The following is a 13,237-nucleotide window of genomic DNA, read 5'->3' as shown; positions in this document are numbered from 1 at the left end:
CATTTTAAATATTATGTAAAAGGCTGTGTATGGCAGTCAGAATGGTATGACATAGATTAAGATCATAAAATTCATGATGTGATCAGTTTATGAGTATTGCTGCAGATGCATCTGTCCGTGACAATATCAGTAGGAGCGACCACTGCACAATCCTTGTGGAGACCAAGTCCCACCTTCACATTTAGGATACTCTCCATCATGTTGTGTGGCACTACCACCGTGCTAAATGGGATAGACATCGAACAGATCTAGCAATTCAAGACTAAGCAACCATGTGGTGCTGTGGGTCATCAGCAGCAGCAGAATTGTACTCAACCACAGTCTGTAACATCATGGCCTGAAATATCCCCCACTCTACCATTCCCACCAAGCCAGGGGATCAACCCTCGTTCAATGAAGAGTGCAGGAGGCCATGCCAGGAACAGCACCTAAAAATGATGTGTCAACCTGATGAAACTACAACACAAGACTACTCGAATGTGAAACAGCATAAGCGGCAAGTGATAACAGAGCTAAGCGATTCCACAACCAATGGATCGGATCTAAACTCTACAGTCCTGCCACATCCAGTCGCGAATAGTGGTGGACATATAATATGTAGATTGGGACAACAGTGCGACATTGCCCTTTCTGTGGCACCATGTTCTTTGTTCCAAGAAACAAAGGCCTTTGGCAGCCTTAGATCATGTCTGCTCATGCAATTGAGCCTTCCAACTTAGTCCTTAATTCTTTACACTTGTCTTCACGAACTTCCATTGGACAGATCCTAACTGGGACTGCAACGTACATTTAGCATCATGCATTCCTCTTGTAACAGAAGACATCAGAGAATGCTAGACTATTAGAGAAACACAGGCCGATTTCCAATATTAAACAGCATATGAAGAGGAAGCAGCAGCCTTAACTGACTTCAACTCTGGCCTGACAGTGGGGATGGAGAGTCGCAATCTCTGCACCTTCAATTGTTTGTGAGAATGTATTAATGCTTCTCTATATACTTCAACCTCCTGTGGAAGCCTCCAATGAAACCTTTTCCATATCTTCTCTCTCCTCCTCTTCAAGTTATAACAATGGCACACTGCCGACTGAAAAATAACATTTTGAGCTGGGCAAACGTAGCAACAAATGTGCCGACTGAATCTCCAAAACAGCAAAGAGAATTTTCTGCAGGCATCACCATCCTTTGTAACAGTGCTCAAAATGGCTACTTTAATCTCAGGGACACCTTCCTGAAGCTCATACTGTCACTTATTCTCCGACAGTAATCACGTGGGGCAAAGGTGGGGGAAAATATGTCAGGAGAGTTGGTCACGCACCCTTGACACATTTCCATGAATCAGGCTCCCTGAAGGCCTGAATGGAAGGAAACTGGAGTGTTTTTTTAGGAGAATAATTCAGGTGCAGATTTTCTTTTGTAATGGATTTGAGGAGATCGTGTCTGAGAATTTTACTTTGCATTCCACCCAAGAACCAGTGCAAATTCTGAGCAAAATTCAAATGTAAAGATTTAACATTGTGAATGCAAGTTGGCAAAGAAGTGCATGGATATTTGCAATTTGATCTGGGGAGAGGCAATATGTGTATTTAATTGCACAACATTGGCTTTTAATTTATATCTGTAACTTTGCTTTGGGGCCAGTTTTGTGTGCACTCAGTTACACTAAACAAATTCTTCATTCAGCTGAGCTGTTTTGTTAGAGGTTATATTTAGCACACACAGAGTACTTTATCTGCCTCATACATTCCACTAAAACCAAATGCGTGGACACCCATGGGCTGGACAGGAGTGCTATCAGCCTAATGAACTCTGAACAGTATTGAAGCTGCACTTACAGAAGCCAGATCAGCTTTCAGCTGATAACCACAACAGGTATGCTTTCCAACAAAAGTTACTCAAAAGTGTTTTGGAAAAGGAAACCTGACTGATTTGTACCCAGGGATGGTTCGGCCAAATGTACGAGCTCTTTTTCCAACCCAGCCAAAACAGCAGGGACCAGGAAATGAATTTAGAGCTTTCTTGGGTTACATGATTGTGATGATTTGTGGTGATTGTTCCTTTAAGGACAACACAGCAGAATAGGGTCTTGTGTCTTGGGAGACCATTTGGGACTGAGAGTGGGTAGTCACCCCAGGGGCTGGAGCCCTCTCTTAGGCAGAAGACATGTAGGGACCTACCAGCAGCTGTGTTGGCTGTGGGCCTCTGTAAAGTTTTTTCTGATTAATAAATACCTTTTGTGTTTCTAATGAAGTCTGTGAAAGTGCATTATTACACTGTTTCAGACCATTAAATGGAGACCTAACACTTACAAAGCACCTTATGCAATCCAGGATGTTCCAAATGCTTCACAGTCAAGGAATTACGTTTTTGTAGTGTAGCTACTGTTGCGATGGAAGTGTGGTATTGGCATTTTACACATAGCACCATCCCACATTCAGCAAGTAAACATTGGGCTAGATATTAACTGGAGGTTTGAGGTTAGAAAACCCAGAATATCAGGTTTCACAAAGAAGAAAAACCAGTTCAAAAGTTGTCAAAAGCAAGTACAATTGGCACCAGTACTACTGGAGTTCTATGTTCCAGTTCAGCCAAGGCCAGTCATTTCCAGGTTTTACTGGTTATTTCATTCTGACATAATAGCAGGGCCTGATTAGTATTTTCAACTCTTGTTTCCTGGCAACCAGATTGAGAAACTTGCAGCTTGTTAGGCTGGTAGGCCTTTGGTACAAGGCCACAGCTGGGACTGAAAAGGAAGTGGGGAAGATTGGAAAGGACCAGAGCAGGAAATATTCAAAGAAGCTGGAGCTGGGGAAGACTAGGAGGGCCAGAACAGGGAAGGCTGGAGCAGAGAAAGGGAGACCAGAGTAAAGAAAGGGAGGACACAGCCGGTTATGATCAGGGGAGGCTGGAACAGATGGAGTTGAGGGTAAAAAAAATAAACTTTGTTGAGTAGATTCAGATTGGGGTGATTGGATACGAGAGGCAAATCAGTGTCCAAATCTGGGAGGCCAGAGATCTGTGATCTTGTGGAACAGAGAGGAAAGGTCAGTGGGGTACCTGTTCACAGGGGTGGGGAGAGGTGGTTCAGGGGTTACTGAAGCAGCTTCATAGCAACTAGCAGGTAAGTGGAAAGGCATTTAGCTCCTGGATCTAAGAGTCCTCACCTCTCTTTGCTGCTGGATTTCCCAAAGCCAAGAAAACTTGGGTCACTGTCTATGTGGAGTTTGCATGTTCTACCCATGTCTGCGTGGGTTCCACCCGGGTGCTCTGGTTAGGCGCATTGGCCATGCTAAATTCTCCCTCAGTGTATCCAAACAGGCCCCGTAACTTCACAGTAACTTCATTGCAGTATCAATGGGACACTAATAAATAAACTAAACGTTAAAACTTGTCTGGTCAGAGTTACACTTAAAATGGTGGTTAAATATGAGATTCATTATGTTATTTAAATGACTAACCTACCTCCTGTTGGTGTGCTGGTGACTTGATCCCTCTTCTACCTAAGTCTGGAAGTAAGCCGTTGAAGGCTGGTTGGGTGCGAGATTCAATTTCTCTTTTAACTTTTTAACTTCCCACCCAACAAAAACCCACCGGTTTTGGGGGGGTTAAAATTCCCCCAATGACCGGGTGATAGTTTAATGATATCATGTAGCAACTCAGTGATCCATCAGAGGAACATTCAGTTTCACACTGCTGTTTCTACTCAATCCACTGTATTCTTCCCAGCTAACTGTTCATCTACTTACAATGAAGTTGAATCAGTCATTGGATCAGCCAGAATCCAGCCCCTGTTAAATAATACAATTTGAACGGTATCTGCTGATTTAAAGTGGACTGAGAGTTTCATTTCTGGTACCAAAGGGTAGTCGGCACTATGGAACTGCATCTCCTCCGGCAGTCAACCCGCTTTCGGGGAGGGCAGAGAGGAAAACATTCAATGTGCAGCTGTTGTGTAACTTGCATGATACAGCTTAACTCCATGTAATTCAGTGAGTGCTATACAACAAGGGATAAGGAGACTAAATGGGCTGCATTGTGTGTGATTAAAGGTCACTTGTCTACGTAATGGTTACTGGAATCAGCTTGACACACATCAAGGTGCTTCTCTTAAGAGGATTAGTTTGTGCTAGCTAAACCAAAAAATTATCAACCATAAGCAGATAGTGGATGTATTTTAGACAGTTGGGTTGGCTAACAAAGGCTAATCCTTAATATTGTTCTATAGTCAAACATCTTTATAGTCATAAAAGCAAGCCAAAGCAATGGGAATAAAATGACACTAGGCTGTTCCAAGGACTCAGTAAGTAAATTTCTTCCCTGTGTGTAAGTTAACCAAGCAGAGCAAACAAGTCCCAGAACCGATCCCTGTTGGCTGCTGTCATAACAGGTCTCATTTGGCCCCAGCAGTTCTTTAAAAGAAAGAATGAAAGACTTGCATTTATATTGTGCTTTTCACAACCACCAGACATCTCAAAGCACTTTACAGCCTAGGAAGTGCTTCTGTAGTATAGTCACTGTCGTAATGTAGGAAAAATTAGAGTTCCTACTTTCGGTCACTAGTAAATGATCCCACTGGGGGAGTGCAGATGTAAGGAAATTGGCTGAGGGCAAGATTGATTCAGGCTGTGATTCCTCTATGGTAAAATAGTCTGATAACAGTCATTGTTCAGATAGCACATGAAATAAAGCTGCTTGAGCAAGACACTGGAGAATTATCAGTGCCTGTGGAAACATTGCCTTCGAAAGAGAAGAGGGTGGAAATTCTGGTGATTTCAGTATTCCTCTTAAATGAGTCTTGTTGGGTCTGAATCTTGGACAGGTTGCAATTCCCAGAGATGTAAATGTCACAGCAGGGGCTAAACACAGGAACTTGTGGCGCTGAAATAACTTAGTTATAGCAGCTACCCGCACTTCCCCCCCACTCTCCCCCCCACCCCACCCCCCCCCCCATATTATACATGTTCAATCTGAGTGATGGCAAAAAGTATTTTGAATTGAAAAGCAGAATTAAAAATATATTTTTTTGAAAAGCTATTCATGCTACTTTTCCAGATCTCATTTACAAAGGGAATTTCCAAGAGGTGTATTATCTTTTGTCCCGGAAGGGTGCAGTTGAGGGAGAGAGGGATAAATGTATTTGACTCGATGGTGAAGATCACAACAACCATGGCTGCTCCAAATCATGCAGAGCCTCATGGTATAGAGATCTCAAGATGCTGCATGGGAGGTGGGTCACGGGGTTGGACAGAGATACAGATCAGCTCAACTGGACAACTGAAGGGGAACCCTCATATGTAGTAATGACATGCTAGGGTGTGAGAAAGGCAAAGGTTCAGTGTGCACGGGAGATTTCTTGCCCATGGCTCATAAAGTCCCCGGGAAATACCTTTGCCTCCCTGCACACACATGATTTCGGGGGACATAGACCCAGCCTGAGGTGTCCCTCGGGAGATGGTGGTGTAGGAGGGGGTGGCATGCACAGGCTGAAGGGCTAGATTGCAATTGAACCACATCAGATCTCATTAAGCTGTAAGTGGACTAAAGTGTCATAACATTAACAATCATAGTGCACCCTTGCAACCTCATGTGAAATCAAAACCTTTTAATCTTGCATTCCCTACCACTTTGTCTAGCTGCTCCCCCAGTATCTGCAGCAGGGCCGGAGGCAGTCTGCTGACCAGTTTGCCACATTGTCTTGGATGACCTTGGCAGCCATCCTCTGGCCCCATCTTACTTTGGTTGTCCTGCTGTGGGGCAGTTGCTCCTTCAGTGGTCACAGAGGGAAAAGCTGAATGGATCACAGACATGGGGGATTCGGGAGGGCTGCACACCCTCAGAGAGTCCTGAGTGGAAGCTCCCAGGGGTGTCTTAGCAGCCACTCCTTCCCCTTTTTGGTGCCCCCAAAGGCCCTTGCCTGACTTCTTGAGGGGAACGGGCACCTGGAAGAATGTCAATGTTCCCTTTCCCCTTTTGTGTAGCCACTGTAGAAGCTCACCCATGGTTACAGCGATTGAGTGCAGGTCCATGCGCATCTCCAGCGAAACTGAGCATTCTGCTGTGCCGATTCTCCGTGGCATCAGCCACCCTCCCCATGGAGATGTCATAGCATGCACAGGTTGGCACCACTTCATCAGAGAGCAGGCAGATGGACTCCTCTATCTCACTTATCCTCTGTTGAGGGCCTCTAACACCTCTGCCTGGTGCTCCCCCCTCTTGCAGCTTCCCAGGTATCTCGTGGATACTGCATCTCAGAGGCTTGTTGTCCAACTTGGGCCTCTTCCCCAGCAGTCGTTTGAGTGTCGGAGAGTTTGGATGACCCTGCCTCCTCCTGTTGTAGACATGTGTCCATGCAATGACCACCAGGATGTGGGACAGGCCTGAACTAGATTTAGTATCCACTGAGGTGTGTGTCTCTGTGCTGGTAGAGGGTACAGGAAACTGCCGTGATGCCTCTATAGGTGCACTTTCTTCCTCCTCCTCAAGGTCCTCAGTCCTGTATGGGCTGGAGAAACTGGTGCACAGAGTCTCCACTACTTCTCTTGCCCTCTTCCTGCTGGCACCTGTAAGTGAGAGAGGAGACAGTGAGTGACTGCATGAGTTGCCTCCAACATGGAGAAACACATGAACTTTGGGTTTCTACATGACTACATTATGAATGGATCTTTACCGGATGGAAGCTGCCCACTGACCTCTCCATCACTGCAGGCTCGGTCTAGTTCCTCCCCAGCCAGCTGGGCTGCCTGCTCCTTGAATTCAGTGATGTTCTTGATGTCAGGCCGGCCCCCTCCTGTCTTCCCTCCCACTCTCTCTCCTTGTGTCTTAACTTTTCCTGTGCAATAAGAGAAGATGGGGTTGAGAGCAATTGGGTTTCGTGTATCTTTCTCATGCTCCCAGTCTTACAAATAACCCACTGGATTGTGTGTCATGTGACTAATATACTGCAGGTTGTGCAGAAGGTTTCTGGGACAGCACCATCCAGCACAGTGAGCACATGTAGATAGAGGATAAGGCTCACAGGGGCATTTTATTAATGGTGCTTGCTGGTGACCTCAATGCCTTTAGTTTATTTTGGTATTATCCTTATCTGCCCAAACAGCCAACAGGAAAGTTTCAGCACATTCCAAATGATCAGGTGCAGCATAAAATGACATTAACTAAGTAGCCTTAAATGAATGAAATGTAGAGATTGATTTATCTACTGATCATCTGTTGGGTTAGGTTGATTGGCCATGCTAAATTAACCCGTGTCAGGGGGATTGATGTGGATTAGCAGGGTAAATATGAGGGGTTATAGGAATAGGGCCTGGATGGAATTGTTTTTGGTGTAGACTCGATGGGCCGAATGGCCTCCTTCTAGACTGTAGGGATTCTATGATCTCTTCTTGAGTAAGGTCCTTGAACTGGTTAAAACAGTCACTTGTTATTGCTTTAGATTTCATTCAGCTCAACTGCCTCCTACTCAAGCACAAAACCTGCTGGAGAGCAGATTAACATTTGAAAAATCCTTACTGAGTAAGTGACAATAATCTTACACATAAATCTACCTTGTTTAACTAGCTGGTCATTAACGTAGAAAACTCTTCTGACATCTGAAGCGGAAATATGGATTTTTTTTTCTTAAATTCACAATATTATAGGATAGCTCTTCTGCAAGTTCAACATTTGTCAGTGGCTGCAGTATGTTTAAAAGATTGTTGACATGATTCCAGCTGGGATGACCCAATTACAGTTGAACTTGCAATGTGACACAGCTCTCTGCCTTGAAAACAGTGATGCCAATATACGTGTGCAAATTTAACATGTGCTTGCGTTAGTGACCCTTTCATTTAAAGCACAATGTTTTTCCAAGGCAGCTTTATTATTGGAGATAGGGAACATGTTACCTAGCTAGATGAATTAGCCTGTGTGTTTCTTTTGGAGCTGTTGCTGCTACTTGCCTTCTTGTCTTGTGTGCAGCTGCAGAGAAAACATTTTCACTTCCCTGTTCAGACAGCTCCTTTCAGAGTGCTTTTACTGGTTTGTGGTGTTTAACATTACCCTTCGTTCTGCTGAAATGGCAAAAATATCCTAGCATTTTCCATTTTGCACCTGTTTTCTTTCACATGTGCTGATTATCTTTCTGGCATAGCACATTGTCAAAACACTTTCTGCACTGAATGAACTGGGCGTATAGTTCCAAGAAACAGAGTAAGTCAATTCAGGGGGTAGGGCTCAAACCGGGAATTCAGTAGAACATTTTTTAAAGGCTAAATTTGGATGGAATGTGTCAGGAGTTGTGCAGACCACAGATCTTATGATTGGCACATGCACTTGTGAATTATAATACCTGTGTCATAAGATCCTGGTTTCAAAGATTCATCATTGTTTCCACAAGATAGTTGGCTTGCACTGGTTGCGTGTACTAATGATCTAAATGTCAAAACAGTCCCCTTTTCTTTGTAAAACTGCAATATTACCTGCCGACATTCATTACATGGAGGTCATTTATAAAATAGCTCTACAGTCTATCGAAAGTCAATAAGGCATCAGTTTGCATTCAGACAACACTAACTCACTCTATGAAATGAAATGTAGGTGGGAGGGGAAAGAGATAGTGTGGTAGTGGGAAGGGCCAGCAGAAACACTGACATAAACAAAAGAGGAGCAAGATGAGATTGAGATAGAAAGCACCAGATTGGAGATTGAGCAATAGCAGAAATATGACGTTCAGGATGGCAATTACACAGTGAACATTGTTCCAGCTTGCTTCCCAGAGGAGTAAGTTTAGTGAATCTATTCAAAGCTATTCAAAGTTACAGACCAGAAAGGCTCCAGTTCGAACACTGGACTGGGCTGAGTTAGCTTGTGTTAACTGAACCATTAGTGGGTTGTTACAACAGATCCCGTGTTCCTGATTGGTAGCCTGGCTCCACATGTGAATGGAAAGTAAATGGAGGCGATTCTCTGACCTTGCTGCACCGTTAATAGATCACGTCGATCTCGGAGAACAGCATGCGGGCCTAAAAATCCAGTTCGCACCCAGCGCCAAACAGTTTGTGAGTCTCCCGGCCCCTTCCTAATGGTACGAACCAGATCACGCCCAGGAAGGGCATGAGTCCGATTCACATATTGAAAGTAGCATTTAAATAGTAAACCACTTTCAAACTTCAGCGCACGGAATTCACCGGCCTTCGGGCAAGGCACGATAATGGCGAGAATCACTACTGGTCTCCACTAGTAGAGACCTGGCGCAATGGTCACGCCGGGGGGCTCGGACGGCACTGAAACCCTCTGGGTGGTCAGGCCATGGCTGGGCAGTACCCATTGAGCAATGCCTGGAGAGGCCCACCTGGCCTATAGTACCCAACTGGTACACCAGCAATGCCCGGCAGTGGCCACCGGCCAATCCAGCAGTAGCCATTAGACAGCCCGGCTGTGCCAGGTGGGCTGCTTACTTTCATGCAAGAAAATATAGTATTTCAATGTTAACATAAATTTCATTAATAGATTTAATAATGCATGTTTTTATTCACAAGCTTTCTGAAAAATGTAAACATAAATTTATTATCCAAATTGATCTGATTTTCTGTCATCCTTGAGCAGTGACGTGTGCTAAGATTGAGTTCACCAGGAGTTTCAGCACCTCAAGCTGCCATTCTTCACGTGCCAGCCCAGATGATAAGCAGCAGTAGACTCCAAAATATGGTAGGATGGGCAAAAGGGAGGGAGAAGTCACAGTCAAGTGTGATCTTGTCCTTGTCCATTATCCACAAACAGCAAGGGTCATAAGATCATAGGGATTAGTGGGAATCATGGCTGATGCTTTCATTCCCTTTGCGAAACATCAATGCCAACATTGCAAGTTAGCTCCAGTTTAACTCAAATTAGGTGATGCAACAGAAATTTCAGGATTAGACTGGACACTTTTCTCACTGTTTGGCTCTTTATCACATCTGTGAAGCATTCACTCACTAAGTCATCAGAAAAACAACAAGTAGTTTTTTTTGTGCCCTTGTTTCAGTAAATGATCCAGAAGTGTACAATTGGCTCCATTTGACTTTCTGTTGAAGGTGATATTCCTTACTTCATTTTGTTCACTCTGCCAAACTGCAAACATTGAACTGCCTTTGATCTCTCTTGTTTACTTGTTGGCATACGTGACCTGGGTTATCACATGGAAAATACCTAGTAAGAGCCAACAGAAACAGCAAGTCACTCCACATCATTCCTATTAGCTTACTATGATAATTGACATGACATGCAAATAATTTTGGCATTAACACAATAATCAAAAATGAACATGTTGTCTTTTTACACCATTCTCTGTCATTCCAATCCTATAAGGAATGTAGATCATAGAATCCCACAGTACAGAAGGAGGCCATTCGGCCCATTGTCAACCACAATCCCACACAGGCCCTACTCCCGTAACCCTGCACATTTACCCTGCTAATTCCCCTGACACTAACTAGGGTCAATTTACCATGGCCAATGAACCTAACCCGCACATCTTTGGACTGTGGGAGGAAACCGGAGCACCCAGAGGAAACCCATGCAGACAGGGGAGAAAGTGCAAACTCCATACAGACAGTGACTCGAGGCCAGAATTGAACCTGGAAGTCCCTGGAGCTGTGAGGCAGCAATGCTAACCACTGTGCCATCGTGCCACCTTATGTAATGTAATGAACATAATGACACTAGTAAATATTTGAACAACGAAAGCCAACTAAAGAGTTAAATTATGGCTTCTGTATATGGGCAATGATAGTTTCTGATTAAATAACAACACTTCTCTACTTCATCTTAATTATTTCCAGGAATGCAAAGCAGAGATGTTTCTTCCACGTACTTACATCTTGCATCACTCTGTTTGTCTCCAGGGAATTTGCTGTGAAGTGTGCCAGACATTTAAAAAAGGTTTTGCATTCCAATGACTTACCAAGCAGAGGAAATTTCCTCTCTGGGTTGTTCATACACTTGTCTCCTGAGAATCAGGTAGATTTCTGTCCACTCAGATAATGGGATCATTAGTGATTTCACAAGACTGCCTCGTGGCATTTTAATGATTGAGTAATTACTGGAGCTTAGACATCAGCATTTAGTAACAAAGGGGTAATTTTGACATTGTGTTACAATTTAAAGTAAACGATAGTAAGTGAGAAGCCCATTTTATATCCCTGCTGATTTATTATTGCCACTGAAGTTGCCATAAAGCACAGGAATAAATAGACCATTTGGCCCAACAGGATGAGGCTGGTGATTATGTTCCAAATGAGGCTTCTCCACTCTACTGCATCATTATTACCCGTCTTACAGAATCACCCAAAGTCAAAACATACCAACCCCTCCCCCCGCTCCAGCTGCATCTATAATTCCCCCTGCCCCCCCGCTCCAGCCATGTCTATAATTCCCCCCTGCCCCAGACATGTCTATAATTCCCCCCTGCCCCAGCCGTGTCTATAAATCCCCCCCCCCCTGCTCCAGCCACGTCTATAATTCCCCCCCTGCCCCAACCGTGTCTATAATTCCCTCCCGCCACAGCCATGTCTATGATTCCGCCCCCCCCCCCACCGCTTCAGCCATGTCTATGATTCCGCGCCCCCCCCCCACCGCTTCAGCCATGTCTGTGATTCCCCCCTCCACCCCTGTGTAATGGTTTTAGAATAAACGCAGAAATCGATTTCTTGACTTTTTCTGTGAATTCAGTATTCTTACACAATTGAGGTTGAATGTTGGAGTTATTTTTATTCCCCAGAGAACATTAGAACCATTTCCCTTCATTCCTTCCTGAATTTCCAGACACATACTCTCCCCTTCTCCATTTGAGATATCACAGAATCACAGAATTGTTCTGGTGCAGAAGGAGGCTTTTCAGCCCATCGTGTCTGCACTGGCTCTCCGAATGAACATCATGACTTCGTGCCATTCCCCTGCCTTTTCCCCATATCCCTGCACAGTGTTTATACTCAAAGAATTACCTAATGCCCTTTAGAATGCCTCGATTGAACCTGCCTCTACCACATTTCTTGGCAGTGCATTCCAGACCCAAACCAATCGTGTGAAAACGTTTTGTCTCCCATTGCATTTGCTTCTTTTGCAAATCACTTCAAATCTGTGCCGTCTCCTTCTCAATCCTTTTACGAGTGGAATCAGTTTCTCTCTAATTGCCCTCTCATAATTTTGAACACCTCTATCAAATCTCCTCTTAGTTTTCTCCTCTCCAAGGAGAATAGTCCCAATTTCTTCAATCTATCTTCATAGTTGAAGTTTCTCATTCCTGGAACCATTCTTGTAAACCTCTTCTGCACTCTCTGCAAAGCGTTCACATCTTTCCTATAATGTGATGCCTGGAACTGTTTACAATAGTCCAGCTAAGGTCTATATAGTGTTTTATGTAAGTTCAGCTCTTGCACTCTATGTCCCTATTAATAAAACCTAGGATACTGTGTGCTTTATTAACTGCTCTCTCCATCTATCTTGCCACCTTCAATGGTCTATTACCTCTGCTCCTTCACCCTCTTTAGAGTTGTACCCCTTATTTTATATTGTCCCTGCGTGCTCTTCCTACCATAATGCAGCACCTCACACTTCTTTGCACTGAATTTCATCTGTGACCTATCTATCCACTCTACCAACTGTCTATGTCCTTTTGAAGTTCTACACTGTCCTCGTCACAGTTTACAATGCTTCCAAGTTTTGCATCATCCGCAAACTTTGAAATTGTCTCCTGCACACAAATCTAGATCATTAATATATATCAGGAAAAGCAAGGATCCCAATATTGACTGACCCCTGGGAAACTCTACTGCCAACCGTCATCCAGTCAGAAAAATATCCATTGCCCATTGTTCTCTGTTTCCTATTACTCATGATGTGGAGATGCCGGTGTTGGACTGGGGTAAGCACAGTAAGTAGTCTCACAACACCAGGTTAAAGTCCAACAGGCGAATGAGGCTGTGGGAGTTCTTCTGCAAACCCCAAGAGGCCAATAGCAAACACAATAAGACAGCCAATGAACTGGAACAGCAGAAAGATGCGTGGTGCAGCAACCGAAGACGAAAGAGTCGAATTGGACTCCTCCGGAAGGCCGCTGCCCTCAACTCGACATGTATGCCCAAGCCATCAGGAAGTGTGTCAATGCCAGACTCATCAGCCGCACTCACAAGACAGCCCCGAATGTCACCCAAGCACAACGCAACGTCATCCACGCTCTCAAGACCAACCGCAACATTGTCATCAAACCAGCAGACAAAGGAGGGG

General features: G+C 44.3%; 1 protein-coding gene across 4 annotated transcripts in view; it reads left to right on the top strand.

The window, feature by feature from the left end:
* Positions 1–1,756: 1,756 nt before the first annotated feature.
* Positions 1,757–13,237, top strand: part of LOC144494876 (uncharacterized) — a 146,066-nt gene continuing 134,585 nt past the window's right edge. For 3 of the 4 annotated variants that reach the window (XR_013498164.1, XR_013498166.1, XR_013498165.1), the window contains exon 1: positions 1,771–1,870. The gene's annotated coding sequence lies outside the window, so the exon portion shown is untranslated. Of the gene's footprint in view, positions 1,871–9,580; positions 9,683–13,237 lie in introns of all 4 variants that reach the window. The other variant, XM_078214364.1, reaches the window with a different exon arrangement.

Source organism: Mustelus asterias, chromosome 6, assembly GCF_964213995.1.
Source record: "Mustelus asterias chromosome 6, sMusAst1.hap1.1, whole genome shotgun sequence".
NCBI lineage: Eukaryota > Metazoa > Chordata > Chondrichthyes > Carcharhiniformes > Triakidae > Mustelus > Mustelus asterias.
The sequence above is the reverse complement of the archived record's forward strand: the minus strand, read 5'-3'. Positions and strand labels throughout refer to the sequence as shown.